Genomic DNA, 16,762 nt, shown 5'->3' with positions numbered 1-16,762 from the left:
CTAAGAAATTTCATGGTTTTAAAATAAATTAATGTAAAATATATCTTTGGATCTAAAAAGAATGAAAATTCATATCTCATATACGAGACAATTAATGAAAAGACTTGACATCAATTTGTTGAGATTTGTACATTTGAAATATGAAAGGTAAGTTTACTTTAAATCATTCATTTTTGCATTGATAATTGTGTACAGGTTGAACTGATGCTTAAAATGAATTTGTTATGTTCACTAGTAAAAAAAAGCTTTTTTAACGCACTGTATACGCTTCGGTTTCTTCGGTTTTACTGAAACCGAAGCGTATAAAAGTGCGGTGACATTTTCGTAGTTTTAGGAAAGTTATATGCCTCAGTTCAAAAGGAACCTAAGCGTGATAGGTATACTGCCTCGGTTAAGTCAGCAACCGAGGCATAAAGCACTAGTAAAAAAGAGATTATTAAGGCGTTATATACACTTCGATTTTTATATGACTCGGTTCAAGGGGAACTGAAGCGTAAGGGGTATATTACCTCGGTTAAGAAAACAACCGAGGCATATAACCCTGCTGAGAGCACATGTCCTTTCTGCAAAGTCAGAAAGTGCACCTGACGCCTTTTTCAAAACTGGCTTACTACCTCGGTTTCCTAGTCAACCGAGGCATAAAAGCCTACCCTACCAATAAAATCTTCTCACGAGAACAATGCTTTTTCTTCCTCCTCGAGTGAAGAGGGTTTTCTTCTTCCTCCTCCACGAGCTTTCTTCTTCCTCCACAACACAAACAGGTTTTATTTTTTTTTCTGATTTCAAGTTGGCTTGTATCAGATAACCCAAATTAAGGGTTCAACCCTTGTTTTTTTTTCTTGAACCAAAATATAATCCTCTTCCTCTTCTCTGTTCTGCGTCACGAAAGGGGGTGTTTATCCTCTTCCTCTTCTCTGTTCGACACAGGAACCCTTCTTCCCTGTTTGAATCCGCGTCGTCGTCGCCGAGAGGGTTCTTCGTGCTTCCAACCCAGCCTAGGGTTCTTCGTCTCGCGCGAACAACCAACCTGGAGGGATCATTAAAGACGCGACGGAGATGCGACAGAGGTGCAAAGGCGCGGTGGCCGTTATTGTTTTTGCAACGGAGGCGCAAGGGCTCAAGGGTGCAAGGGCGCGACAATCAAATAGGTTTTATTTTTTTTTTTATTTTCTGGGTTTCTGAATGGAGTTTCTACTTGTTCCCTGTTTCTAAATGGGTTGATGAAGAGTTGATCTTCTTTTTATTCGTCACCATCATCAAGGAAAACGTGCTCCCCGACGACATCATGGCTGTTGATTGGGTCGCTGATGGCCTAAGCAACCTCGTTCCGCCGCCGGGCTCGGCGCTTCGTGTCAGCTTCTTGAAATTGAAGGAGGGCGCAGCTGGAGATGAGGTTTTGGGTGTGGTTAGAGGACTTCCTGAGAATTTCAAGCAGATTAGTGAGTTTAGTTTTGGGGAGAATTTCGTCGGGGAGAGCCGTGTTGGAGGCCGACCGACCGACCGACTGAGTTGCTTTGCTTTGCTCGCGGTTTTGGGGGACCGACCGAGTTGGAGGTCGTGGACCGACCGACCGAGTTGCTTTGCTTTGCTCTGCAATGTAACTGTCAGTTATGTTTGTTTGCCTGAACAATGAGTGTTGATGATTCACTGAATTGGTCACATTGTATTTGAGTTAGACTGTAATTTTTACCTACTTTTTCTTTTGTTGCTTTTTACTTTAGCTAGTTTACGCTTGTAAATGTGGTTATATGATTCTTACATAAAAAGAAAGCAAAGTGTTTGATGTCTTAGACACTGGATGAAACAGTATAATGCATTACATTTGCATGATTGATCTTCTTGGAAGGGTTGAGTTGATATAGGAGGCTTTCGGTTTGGGCGGTTCTGCTTGGAGGTTGCACTATCATAGTTAAACGTGTTGTAAAAAAAAAACCCTCTATTGCCTCGGTTGGATTTGAACCGAGGCAAAAGCACACACCCCTCTATTGCCTCGGTTTTGGATTTGAACCGAGGGAAAATCCAACCCTTTTCGCCTCGGTTCAAAACCAAGGCAAAAAGCCTAAACTTTTTGTCTCGCTTGTATATGTCTCGGTTGCGGAACCGCTGCGTATAACCGAAAATAACCGTTGTCGTTTCCCTTTACTACACTAGTGGTTGTAGGAAAAGAGGACAAAAGTCCAAGGAATAAGTTTTCCAAATAAAACCTCATACTTATTGTCTCATGGTGGGTATAAAAAACTTGAGGGAAATATCAAGAAGGAAAAGGCAAAAGCTAGAACCCCACCTTCTGAGGGTGATTGTCCCAACCTCCTTCACCACTATCTCGACACGAAAAGTGGAAGTTAGTCCGTCTACAATCATCGGGCTCCTACACTTCTAACACCGCACAACAAATCTCTAAAAATTTGTAAGATTTAACTTTTCCTTAAACAATAATATGATTTTATACATATTAGATGTTAAATTTCTTTTTTTATATTACATGACTTCTTGGTTGAGCAGAACTCCCATGATACTTTTACTCTAAAAGTTCGTCATGGCATTCTTGCTAATTTAATTGGACTGCTTGAACTCCCTGGATTTGTTACATGACATTCAATAATATTTTGGAACCTTCTCTCATTAGTTTTCATGAACACACAGTGCTGAGTATGAAAAAAGATTAAAACAACAAATGACTAAAAGTTCAGAGCGTAACTATATGATGAAGTCACCAAGAAGGTGATTGAAAGGGTTATGTGTCAGTTCCAAAAAAAATTCGATAGTTATGGCATCCATTTACAAGTATCTCCTCCACCATAACCTCTTGTGTCTCCTACGGGTCAAATTAACAATCATTTCATGCTAAGTTATAAGCTGAATAATTGTTTAATAAAATAACATTATTATTGACTCTAACAAGTAAAAGCGAAAATCAAAGTTGTTAAGCTCCACTCCTACTAGAGGATGACATGGAGGAAACTCCTTCATGTTAGCTATATGTTTTGGATGATATAGGGAGGACACCAGTGGCCTTTCGAACAATATTTGAGACAACCATAATTCTTCATGGTATGAAGCTATCAAATAATGAGGTTAAGGTCACGATATAAGAAATTCTCGTACTAGATGCTTCAGTTCTTGTTCCAATAAATGAGTTATATACTATGGCACATGCATTTCAATCTTTCCTCGCCTTGCCTAAAGATTTGGTTGGTTCTATTTTTGATCCCCCGGTATGGACTCTCAAACCCATCATACACTACCCAATTTTTAAGTTTACATGATATTTATATTCATATTTAATTTTTTTTTTCATGTACTAGCAGTCGCATTAAGAGGAAAGTCCTAAACCCAAGAAAATTCCTCTATATGTGGATGATCCTCTTAGTGCATTACACCAACTTATTGACGTCATAAGCGATGAACCATACCAGATACAATGGATTCTGGTGTATTTGGGAGAGACATTAACATCTCATTGTACTTGCATAAGCAAGATGTCTTAGAGTTTGCGTCGGGGAAACGGTAATTGAATATTACCCATATTCGGTTATGAATTTTAAGCCTTTAAACTGTTCTTTATATTTACTTGATTTATATAGTTACTTATATCTAATAAATGTTTTGTGTTTAGGTATATGTTTGGTCTGAGTAGCAATACGGGATTGAATGATGTATATAGGTTTATATAGACCCTTAATTCATTTATGAGGGCTACAAGTTTGATGATATCCAAACATACATTACCAAATGCTTCAAACGGGGAAGCAAATATACTTTGCCTCTTATTTGATGTGTGAATGTAGTTTGTTGACTTGTAATTAGTGCGGTCAAAATGGGTTAAAATTCGTGAGCTAACCTGACCCACCACAGGTTCAGGCCAGATTGGGTTGAAAAAGAAATTGAAATTTTGATATGGACCAATTTTGATATGGACCAATGTTGAACCTGACCTGACTCACCCGGGTTAAACTTGTGGTGAGCCGAGTGGCTCGCCAACCCACCTAATTTTGCTTTTTGTGCATATTTTTTTTTATAATTGGAATTTAAAATGACTTCGATTGTAGTTAGATTGTATTATATGTTTTTTTTTATTTTGAATTGTCTATGAAATTTAAAATCGTGTTAGTTGAAATTTATTTAGATTTGAATTAGAAAAAAAATTGTTATTTTTTATGGAATTGAAAAAAATGTTTATTAAGTGAGTCACTGAGTCAACCCATTTAACCCACCAACCTGTGGTGAACCAAGCTGGATTCAAACTTTTTCGGCTCAATAAGTGAGTCATTTTAGGTTGACTCACTAAGTGATCAGTCCATGGTGGGTCTAGTCGAGTTAGGTCGGGTGGCCCATTTTGTAATTATAATGCGTCATTTTAAGGTATAACAATGAAGTTACTTTCAATTCAAGCCCCATTGGTAACTACTTGTGATTTTCGTGAAGGATAATATTGTTGTGTGATTTTGCTCCTTGCGTCAGTCTCCCTCCATCCATCTTAGACTAGTAATAGATTAGTAAGAACGTCAATGTTATGAATTTTCTTTATTATATAAATGTATCTTAAAACATTTTTTTTTAAATAGTTCAATTGTTGGAAATAACATGTTAGTAAGAATAATGCTAAGGTGATAAAGCTTACATGAGTTGTCTCTCTAGGTTTGATATTTTAGTATATATATATATATATATATATATATATATATATATATATATATATATATATATATATATATATATGTTTTAAACTCATATTTGAACTACAAACTCATAAATATAACTCGAATTTTTCTAATTTATTCTTCTATCTCTTTCTTCATTGGCACTGAATCAGATGACATTCCTTCATCTGCTCCCGTACAACGAATTATACGATCATCGCACATACACAAACACAAACAAGTAGGGTGAGCTAACATGCAACAAATCATTTATAAAACATGCATAATTACTTTGATAAACTCAACAAACCTCATAATAATTATGTCAGACACCCTCGTACCATCATACAACAATCGCTCCATAGATACTCATCCCATCATACTACAATCCCTAATAGACATTCATCCCACAATACCCAATACACACTCATCCCACAATATCCAATAGACACTTATCCTACAATACTCAATAGACACTCATTCCACAAGACCCAATAGACATTCATCCCACAATACTCAATAGACACTCATTCCACAATACCCAATAGACACTCATTCGGATGATACGTTGATGAGCGGTCATGGGAGGTTATGTACTTGTGATGATTTCTACTTCTTCTTACAAATACACTTCCAAAATACTCCATACCATCCACAAGGTTAGTCCTCAACACTATGTCCAAAATCGGCACATAGACCAGGACCTCCTGCCCATCTCACCACATAATTAATCCTTCTATACTTGAGACTGGATGATTATTAGAGTATCAGGATAACCTCTAACAATAGGACCCTCAACATCAACATATACACAAATACCATATCATTACAGAATCTCTCCATGAGACTCATACCATGCTCATATTCCTCAACTCATATTATACCAGTACAAAATCTCCCCATAATACTCATATCATGTTCAGATGCATAAATTCAAATCCAATATAATAAAATACAATCATCACAGAAATCATACAAAATGAATATAACACAAAATAAATTAACAATACTAAAATATCACCATAAATGGTCACCGGAGAAAAATCAAATGTTTGACGAATCAAACTCACCATAAACGCCAATACATATGACTAGTCACAACTTACTGGATTTGACCAGGGCTGCTCTATGATGAGGGATGTACCAACTCCGGTTTTTAAGATTCCTCTATCCTACCATCACAATAATAATTCATAATTCCATATCTACCACAATAACATGAATTCATCAGAAATTTTGATTCCAACAAGATATATTGCATAATAATTTAACAGTACATAATCTGTTCAACAAGATTTAAGTTAAAAACTTGTCAAGTAGACTTCTAGGAAAGAGAGGTGCGTCACAATGGACAACTTAAGTACCAAGTCTTTCCTTAGCCAAAGTGTTCCTCAACTAGTTTTAACAAATTTCTTATTTATAGATTCAAAACAACAACATATAATATTAACACGAAAATTCAATATAGATAGATATATAACAAGCACATATGTTTTTCATTAACAATATTCACACAAAATTTCAAGACATGAATAGTAATAAAACAATACTAAATCATAATATAAAAGCTTAGAAAGGTTAGTTCCCCTACCTCTATTGCAGACTTAATCTCTTGCTCAGAATTTGTTTCCCCGAAAACCCTCCAAAGCTTCTACGCTTCTTGCAACTAAAAATTTCTTCCTAACTCTTTCTTCTCTATTTCTCAAGATTTCTCACTTGATTCTTCCTCTCTTTGTGCAGAATAACCTCCCCTCTCATGGCTATTTATAGTCCAAAAATTTTACTATTTAACAATTTTTTTAATGTTATTTATTATTTTAATATATTAATATTTTAATCACCACTTGACATATCTGATACCTCAATAATGACTTCAAACGTGGTGTGTTTATCCACTATCATTATTTTAATTTTTTTTTAAAACAAAAAGGTAGAAAAGAGTTTGAACCCATGTTCTTGAAATCACCACAATTTTCTACCATATAAGCTACCAAAATTTGTTATTTAGCTTTCCACATTTTATTCTTACATAAACTTATTAATTATATTTTCCATTCACAAAGAAATCTATTACTACTAGTAATAAAAATTTTACTATTAAGGTAAATATTTTTCATGGGTCTTACATTCTCTCCAACAACAAAAAATTTTCGACCTCAAAAATTCTATACTTCAAGAAAAATACATGATAGTACGATATATATATATATATATATATATATAGATATAGATATTATAAGATATATATATATATATATATAGATATATATATATATATCTATATATAGATATATATATATATATATATATATATATATCTATATATATATATCTATATATATATATATATATATCTATATGTGTGTGTATAACTTAACCATGGAGTTTTTATGGGTTAGGCTACCGAAAAGCAAATACATTTTTGTGATATGAGTAGCTGAATCAATCCCTTTAAGCTATCCTTCAAGTGTTAGTCTCATACCTATACAGTCTCTAGATCCCTCTCATTCCGGTGTATGTTCGATTCATCCATGTGTCCCTTCCACTGGAAGCCTACCAGGAGCCGCTCCTTGTTTGTGCGTGCCCTTGCACTTCGTGCCTCTTGCACTTCGTGCCTCTTACATCAGCGATCACTTCCCGCCCTCGTCAGTGCCCGGGTGTCACATGCCCACCACCTTCCGCTTGGTTCGTCCTCGAACCACACCGTACTGGGAGAGACTAGGCTATGATATATACTGACATTGTTCGTACTCATACTGTAACTAGTTGAAAAAATAAATGTTTTTAATCAAATAATTTACAACTTTATCTTTTTATATATTAATTAAAATTAGTATTCAAATTGTAAAATTGCAATTACAATATCTAAAATAACAGGTAGAAAACACTCTTCTAAACCGATAAAATCAATTATAGTAGTTTGAGAACAATTACTTTTCAATTTTCTTTGTCTTATTTAATTCACCATGCATTTGAACTTGTGGGTTGGTTTACCATACTAAATATTTCACTCTTTCCTTTTATAAAATTCATAATTCATGGTAGATAGATATTTATATGTTTGATTTTATGTTAGGAAATTGATTTTACCTTTGAAGTAATTTTAGAGATTCTTTTTCCTGTTAAATGAAAATTTATTTCAATAATAAAAAGATTCAAATATATTATATAACTTCAACACAATTTTAATTAAAGTTAATTTAACAAAAACAGTTTCATCATTAAAATACACATAATTTGTCAAGGAAAACTTGTAATTGGTTGAATAACACGTATATATGGAACCTAAATCTGAATGTTTAATTTCTGCTGAATAATTAAAAAAGAGGATAATTGATATGTGAAAGCAAAGGAATGATATATATAGTGTAACTTTTTGAAGGAATCATATGTTTTTGATGATAATTGATTGAGGTACAGAAACACCTTTTGTGGACCAATAATATAATCATTGTTTCGGCCACCGTGGATATCACACTGCTATTGCTTCTTCCATAACCACTGCTTGCTTATCCCTATTCACCGCTCTAATTTTTTTATAATTAATTTTGTTTTTATGCTTTTTAATTACACTGTACACATGGTCCACGATTTTAATTATACAAGTTTATCTTTGATATAATTATTTCTTTATTACTCAAATTTATGTGGCTTCTCTCATTACATTTCTATTTTAAATGATAAAATTCTCAGATAAGAAAATCAAATGTATTAAAATTGAACTAATATTATTTTAAGCTATTTTTATTTTTAAATATTTTTTTTCATAAGAGAATTAAAATTTATGAAATTTATTTTTTATTTAAATAAAATATTTCAATTTCTACCAAATTTAGTTATAATATACAAAATTATTTAATGTTAAACAATCATTTGATTTTTTAATCAACGTTTTAAAAAAATAAGAGCAAATTTGTTTTTGTAAATATATTTCTCTAATTTGTTTTCTTCTTATCCGTCTTTTTAAGATTTTAATTTTTTAGAGTTGATTTTCATCATTTCTAATAAGAGAGTTTGACTAATACATTAATAAAGTGCAAATTAATTATGAAAGTTATAATGTTTTTTTGTTTTTTTGTTTTTTTTTTATATATTTCAAGTTTCCTTTTCATGTATTGATTGCATATAAGAGGTTCTTTTTGCCACATTTGAGATCATAATAAACTAGATTCGAAGTAAGGAATTTTCTAGTGTTTCAATGTTTAACCTATAAGTTTACTTTCTTTTCCTTTTTTAATTTGTATGTTATGTACTATATGTATGAAGCAACATAAATATAAATTATTTATGTTATGTTATCTATTCTCAGTTACTTTAAAGAAACTTACAAATATAAATATTTATTATTCAATAATTTATTAAAATATGGATTATAATTGAAAGACCGTGTAATTTATTATAGTAGATTTGTCTCATTGTTTTTAATTATTTTGAGGTTAATAATGTTATATTCTGAACATACGATATATATTATATGAAAAACTGTATTATTTTATTTTATTTTATTTATTTTACAAAAACAAATTAAATATTAACAATATTTCAATCCGAAAGATTTTTGTAAAACTAATTTAAATAGAGAAATATTTTTAACATTTTTCGTTAATTAATATTTATTTGTTTATTTAATTTTAGATATTTAAATTTGATTCTTTTTACTTTATTATTTATTTTTTTGTGTTTATAATTATATTTTTCTCGTATTTCACGTTCAATTTGATAATTTTTTATTGTATTTCTTCTTCTATCATGATCTTATCTTTTATGTCTATTGTGGATTCTATATTGGATCTTTGATGAATGTTAAATTATAGGTTCATTCACTTTCTTCACTTGGACATCAAATTTTTTCAAGAAATAAATATCTTTTTTTGATTTTGATTATTCCTTTATATTCTCTTCATTTATAACTAATTCTCCCTTCATCAAATACAAAGCAAAAATTTGTCTTTAATGTGAACTTTAAATAATTTGAAGATGTTATGTATTTTTCATAACAAGTTGTTTTTTATTCTCAACTCTTATTCTGTGAAACATCTCCAAACATGCATGATTTTGCCTTTATCTTCTTTATGTTCTTTTTTTGTGTTTTGATTTGGACTATATGGTTGGATTTTCAAGCAATAAAAATCATCATCTTCCTTCCCAACTTCTCATAAATCTAACCCATATAGACAAATTTGCATTTTGATCCTCTATGGATCAAAACTTTCATCATTAAAGAGTGAAAATTTACGAAAAATTTTCTTCCATGTACATGTGTTGGAACAATGATGATTCTTGATACCATTTACGAGATTTTTTGAATTTTTGAAGATAAGAGAGATATAAAAAAAATATGTTATATATGGAATAACTTTCTATTTTATAATATATCAATATTAATTTTCTAAATCTAAATAATAAGTAAACATATATTTTCCTCTTTAATAAAATATATTTTTAAAATTTATAGATTTCCTTAAAAACTAGTTTAAATAAATAATATTAAGTAACCATTCTTAATAAATAAATCCCCTAGTAAGGATAATTAGTTGTATAATTGATGATTATTTTAGATGCAATTAGTGGAAGTAAGATAAATGGGAATTGAGATCGTAAAGAATTTGAATTAGTTATTAGATTAGCATCTGTTGTTGGTGTCGTGTGCTTTTCTGAACTGTTTTCTTTCTTGATCATTGGGAGACAATCGTAAGTAACTTAGTGTCTTTCTTCATCATTACATTAAGTGCCGTTCTTAGCATTAAGATGGAAGCACGAATCATAAGAGTATTTGAAAACCATAAGTAACTCAATAGGTGAAAGCAAACATCATAACCTTTCCGCAACTGAATAGCTACATTAACATCACTTCCAAGCCCATCTTACATGTTTCTCTAATTTTGGTACAACTATAGTACTAAACAAATATTTTTTTAATCATCCAAATGCTACGATAACAAGATTTCGTGCTTTAGGTTTTTATACTCATTTTTTTAAATCCACGATTAGTTATAATATCAATTACTAATAGTTCTCTAAGACTATTCGGTAAGTTGTTGATTAAGTGGTCAATCTCAACATCCTAAATAGTACACATGAAAATTGGACGATTATTATAATTAAAGGTGCATGTACACATGAAAATTGGACGATTATTATAATTAAAGGTGCATATTGATCGATTGATAATTTTTCTAGTAATAATCAAATTTACAAATTTATATGTTTATAGGTAAAGTATATTTATTAGTTATTTGATCGTAATTAGGTCAATGCTAATTAAAAACTCACTCAAAAATTTATAAATACATGTTTAAAGTAAGATGATAGGTGATTGCATATATTGCATTATCAAGAGTTAACTCTATTTACCGAACCATCATCTACTAAATTAAGTATTGAAGTACCTTTTGCAAGTAATTCCACCACACAGTCTAAAAGAGAGAAGACGTGAAAATTTGAATTACAAGATAATTTGGAATTTGTAAAAAGCTAAGCACACCAAACAATTAACATCGACTTCACTACCGAAACAAAAAGAATATTACTTTACTTTTATTCATTTCTCTCACTTTTTTTTATTACTCTCACTTTACCTCTTGTTTATTTAAGCTTTCAATAATTTTATTAATGTAAATAAAAATTTATAATGACTTTTTTTTTTATATAAAGCCGAAAGAGAGAGAGGAAAGATTTCTTTTTCCCTTCTTCTGTTTTTATGACTTGTGCTTTATTTATTTATATATTTTTATTTGAAATTGTTTTATTACTTTCAATATTTTTAATTCAAAGTTAACTTTCCTAGATGATTGCTATTGTGATACAATCATTGAATAATCTATATATTCTTTTGCGCATTCTATTAACATGTTTTCAGTATAAATAAGTCATTAAGAAATATTTTATATTATAGCAATTAAAAAAAAACTCATTAATATTTTGCTTTTGTAGAGATATGCAACATTAAAGGCAACAGTGATAATTTGTGAACGAAAGAGGAGGAGAAGTTGTACTAGAAAAATCATAATTGCATTGCTTAACCGCTAATGACAATTAAGTCACGAGATTCGTAATTTGATTATTTAATTAATTATATATTATGGTGGGGTGGTGCAAAATTAACGTCATGGAGAGTTATTGGTGAAAATATATATATTTAAGGAGGGAAAGTGACAAAGGTAGGTTGTGCCCATCATGGGCATCCTAAATTGAAAGTTCTAAGGTTAAATAATGCGACTAAAGACCGACGAGTATCTTCTTTCAATAATCTTCCTTAATCCTCTTTTTAATAATGACTAATAGATTCCATCTCTTAATTGCCTTCTTCATTAGATATTCGATTTCAAAAGCGATGCTAACCATCGTTTGATAGTTCTAAAGTGAAACCACACCTGTCGTCAACCAATTCGAGTTTAAGACATCAATGGCGTACGTGGTTGTGTTTTAAGTTAAAGCATTCAATCATGTCTTTTTCTCTTGTCTTTTGTTGTGTTGTCACTTGTTTATCATATCTCAGTTAAGGAATTTACAGTGTGTTTAGAAGAAGAGAAGAATTAATTGAATCTCATGAGTTTAAAATTGTATTACATTATATATCTATAAATATTATTGTAATAATAATAACGGTTTTAAGTGCATCTTCTAACATAATAAATAAATGATTTCATACGTGAATGTATTTGATATATAAATATGTTTGTAAGACTAATAAATAAGGTTTAAGGTTTATATTTCTTGTAAATGAGAAAAAATGTAATTAAGAGATAAGATTTCAATAAAAATGGTCAAACAATTTCTCCATGCTAATACTTTGTATAAATAGCATGGTTAGTCTAAATATATTTTTAAACGACTTTTGATTATTAAAAAAATTAGTACTTATGATTATTCAATATGTGCGTGCGTGATATGAATAAAAATACGGAATAGATGTATGAGATTATTATTTTTTAATTAGAAAAAGTTAGACCGTTGGAAAGTTTTGCGAGGAATATGAATATAAAAAACATTATTGAAAAACAATATTTCATGGAAATGTATATTTTTAATAGTAAAAAGAAAAGAATTCCTTAGCAAACGTTCCTAACACTTAAACTTAATGATTCTGATTACAGTGGTATTCTCTCATTTTCTTATAATATGTTTCTTATAACCTGTTCATGAAAATTTGACTTCTATCTCTTTTTATTATCTTTTCAATATTATGAGTTTTTTTTTTTCTAAAACAATTGTCTTTANCTATCCCTACCCAACCTAACCCGTTGTCATCCTAATTGTGACAATCAATTATATACGTAAAAAGTAACTCAAATTTTAAAAAAATTTATTAAATAATATTTATATAAATATATCCACTTCTATGAAGTTTCTAGATAATATGCTATCACTGATAATTGTATTTTCTCCTTAATTACTTTTTAAATTGTTAAAATTCATTTTAGATTTATGATTTACATGTATATGATTATATAATCTATACTTCTGTATTATTATATATAAAAAGTTCCTCATAATTGTTTTTTCATCTTTACCATTCAAAGTGACGGTTTTCAAATTTAACCATTTATAAATTTAATTTTGTTAAAATTAAATGAATAAAAATAATCTACAAAAAGAAATAAATATATTTGTAATCAAATTTTAAAAATTATTTATACTTATTTTTATAATTATTATTTTATTATTTTTTGTTGTTATAAAAGAAAAGTGAACAAAAGTAGACATATCTATTTTACTAATTTTTATAATAAATTATATGAAAATTTTACTTTTATGCCATGCCATGTTATTTTATATTTTATGTATTTTTTTATTAGTGATTTACGATTTTATACTATTATTTAATATAATATTTTTTTATTATAATCCTTATAATCAGTATTGTGGATAAAAAAGGGGAAAATAAATTAAGAACATCAATAATTAAAACATAACTACAAAGTATAATAAATAATTTCCATAGTTTCTTAAAATAATTTTGTTTCTAAAGTTAAAAATGACAAGATGGGTTGATCTGTTTCATTTTAGTACAATCTACATTATCTCCATCAAATAAAGTCGGGTATTCATTCTCTTTAATACAGACCAAGTTCTCTATCTCACAAAATATTTAGTATTTGACTTATTACATAAGATTTTTTTATTTTCATAAATTTTCTTTCAGTATAGTATATAAAATATCATAGTGTAGAATTTTAATAATCTTACTTTTATTTGATTAAAATATTAGAAATAATACATTCTATATGTCTATTTTTTAAAATAAATAATATTTTAATTTTAATTTTTAATATTTAATATTTATGCACAAATTTGTTAAAAATTTATACCAAATGTATAAAACTAAAACAATAATAAACATTAAACTTTAAATAATTAAAATTGTCAACTGATAAAAAAAAATTTACAAAAAAAACAAATTTATTTACTGGTAAATGCACATAATATTTATATAAATGAACATATCATAAGCTTAGAAGACAAATCAACATATATACATACCAATCCCTCATCATTGACATGCAGAAAGTGCTAAAAAATTATGAAGTGTGGAATACCAACTAAAATACTCAATTGGCTTTATATTTCTTCTTACAAATTTGGGAACTGACCCACATAATCCATGGAGAATTACCATAAAAGTTAATTACTTCCTTTTTTTTTAATTTTTAACACTCAGAAACTTCTATATTTATATCCTGTTCTAGAAACTTCTATATATGCACACGTGTGCTCTAATTTGCAAGAATTACACGTCAAATCAAATTAAATAAAACTATTAAAAGACAAGGAGATAATATAAGATTACTCTGACAAAATCTCCAAATATTTCAAATCTATTTCTTTGCCTTAATGTGTAAGTTTTAACTCCCAAAAAAGTCATAAAACAATTTTCTTTTGGTACAAGTACTTCTCTTTTGTCTGTCTTCAAAATTTTTCACCCACTCCTTCTTCAACATACTCTATATTTCTAATTATGGCCAAAGCTAGCTTTGAGTCACTTCCATAAACATGCAACTTCATTCTCTTTTTTCCTCACTCAGACATGTATCTGCAACAATTTTTTTTCAGTAATAATTTTAAATTCAGATTTTGTGAAAAATAGATATTCACTTATGTGTCCTAAGTTACATTCAATTTCTTGGAAAATAGTACTTTTTAACTTCATTATATCTCTAAGAAAAGATGAGGGCCTTTTGGCTCACACAAGCTAAGGATATGCCTGTAGAGCAACCAAGCAAAGTTAATTATTTCTGATATATATGCATAGAATTTATCTTTCTGTATTTATTTTCTTTTGTTTATCAATGTCATTGAATCTTACAAATAAAGGAAAGGCCAAGTGGAATTTTCTTGGATCCTACACTTTGTATATCCCATAACATAAAAAGATAACAGATCTTTTGTTCTTCATAGAATGATTCAAAATTAAAGGGAACAGACAAAATATAAAAGTCATATTGGTGGAATAAAGCAATACATACAGTCACATGATACCCTTGCTCACACATTCATGTGAGATTCCAATGGAGGAAAGGAAAAGCATACGATAAAAGAGAAGGTAAAGAATATTTTTAATCCAAAAATCTTTACCATTCTATGATTTTTGTATTTGTATGTTGGGTGTATACTGTGAAGGAACCATTGTAATAAGAGGGATTAATAAAATTAAAAAAATAAAAAACCAGTATATATAAATGAGACACTCAAATAAATCAAATCAAATAAATATTTATTCTTTTATGAAAATCTACAACTATTAACCTTATATATGAAATAAATTTAAGTATTAACAATATATAAATAGAATAACTATGAAATAACAATACAATAAAATACATGTCGTAATTGTAATTAATAAAAAAAATTATATTTGAATTTCTTTAGTAAAGGAAAAACAAAATTACAACCGTAAAAAAAGACACAGCATAATAAGTTTTCAATTTAATAAATAGTCTTGATTTTGAATCTAAATATATATGGATTTGAGTTCATTAACAAAAAAAACTTTTATAGTAAAAGATGTTAACTTAACATAATTGACATATGTTCTATTTATAATAGACTTCAATTGACATTGTAAGAACAATATAGTCAATTTATAGGGTTTTTTTTTAATAATTGAAAATTTTGTTTTTATCATATATATTATTCCATTTGAAACAAAAATATCTTTCATCAAATATAGCTTTCAAGAAATGGAAAGAACATTGCATTGTTGGATGCTCATACATAACACAGGTAAATAATTTCATCCATAGGAACATGGAATAGTTTGGGAGAAATACAGACATGAGATTGAAATATAGCAACTTAAAATTAATGAGAATACCAATGCAAATATTTTTTTTTTCTTGCTCTTTTCCCTCTCTAAGTGTGTATTAATATATATATATATATATATATCAAACAAATTTAATCCTGATGAAGAATAAAGATTATATTTATTAATTTTCAAAAGCTAAAGACTAAAATGTAAAAAAATTTGAGACATTAAAATTTCGTCAAAACGTATTTAATAATATATATATATATATATATATATATATATATATATATATATATATATATATTATAATATAATATTTTAAGTGAGACCCACTCTACATACGGGCATGTGATAATTATTCAAGCCATTCTATAATTCTTGGGTGTGAATTCTTCTTTCTAAAAACTGATGGAATTATAAAGAGGCACCAATTTGAAACAATTTATTCTTATTCCAGTTCTTTACAGAAACACACATTGCAATGTATATATATATATATATATATATATATATATATATATATATATATATATATATAACACATTGTAATATTAAAAAAAAAAAGATGTATTAGGAATTTATAAGTCATATTATACAAGTAAACAAAACAAAATAGAAAATAGAAAATAATTCTAAAATATCATTTGAGATATTTTAAAACACTGATGATATATTTGAATACTAATTCGTTATATTTCAAAGAGTTTAGTGCATATATCTTGATCTTTGATCTTGAGAACTTGTATGCAATTATGGTCTCTTGTGGTTCTTGTACCAATCTTTCTACAATGGACGACGACGACAAAAATGAGTCGCATCTATACTACACTCTTGAAGATTTCACGTCCAAAAGCAGCTACACTGCAGCCAC

The sequence above is a fragment of the Vigna umbellata genome, chromosome 3, assembly GCF_029865625.1.
Source record: "Vigna umbellata cultivar VRB3 chromosome 3, Vumbellata_1.0, whole genome shotgun sequence".
In the NCBI taxonomy this organism is placed as follows: domain Eukaryota; kingdom Viridiplantae; phylum Streptophyta; class Magnoliopsida; order Fabales; family Fabaceae; genus Vigna; species Vigna umbellata.
The sequence above is the reverse complement of the archived record's forward strand: the minus strand, read 5'-3'. Positions refer to the sequence as shown.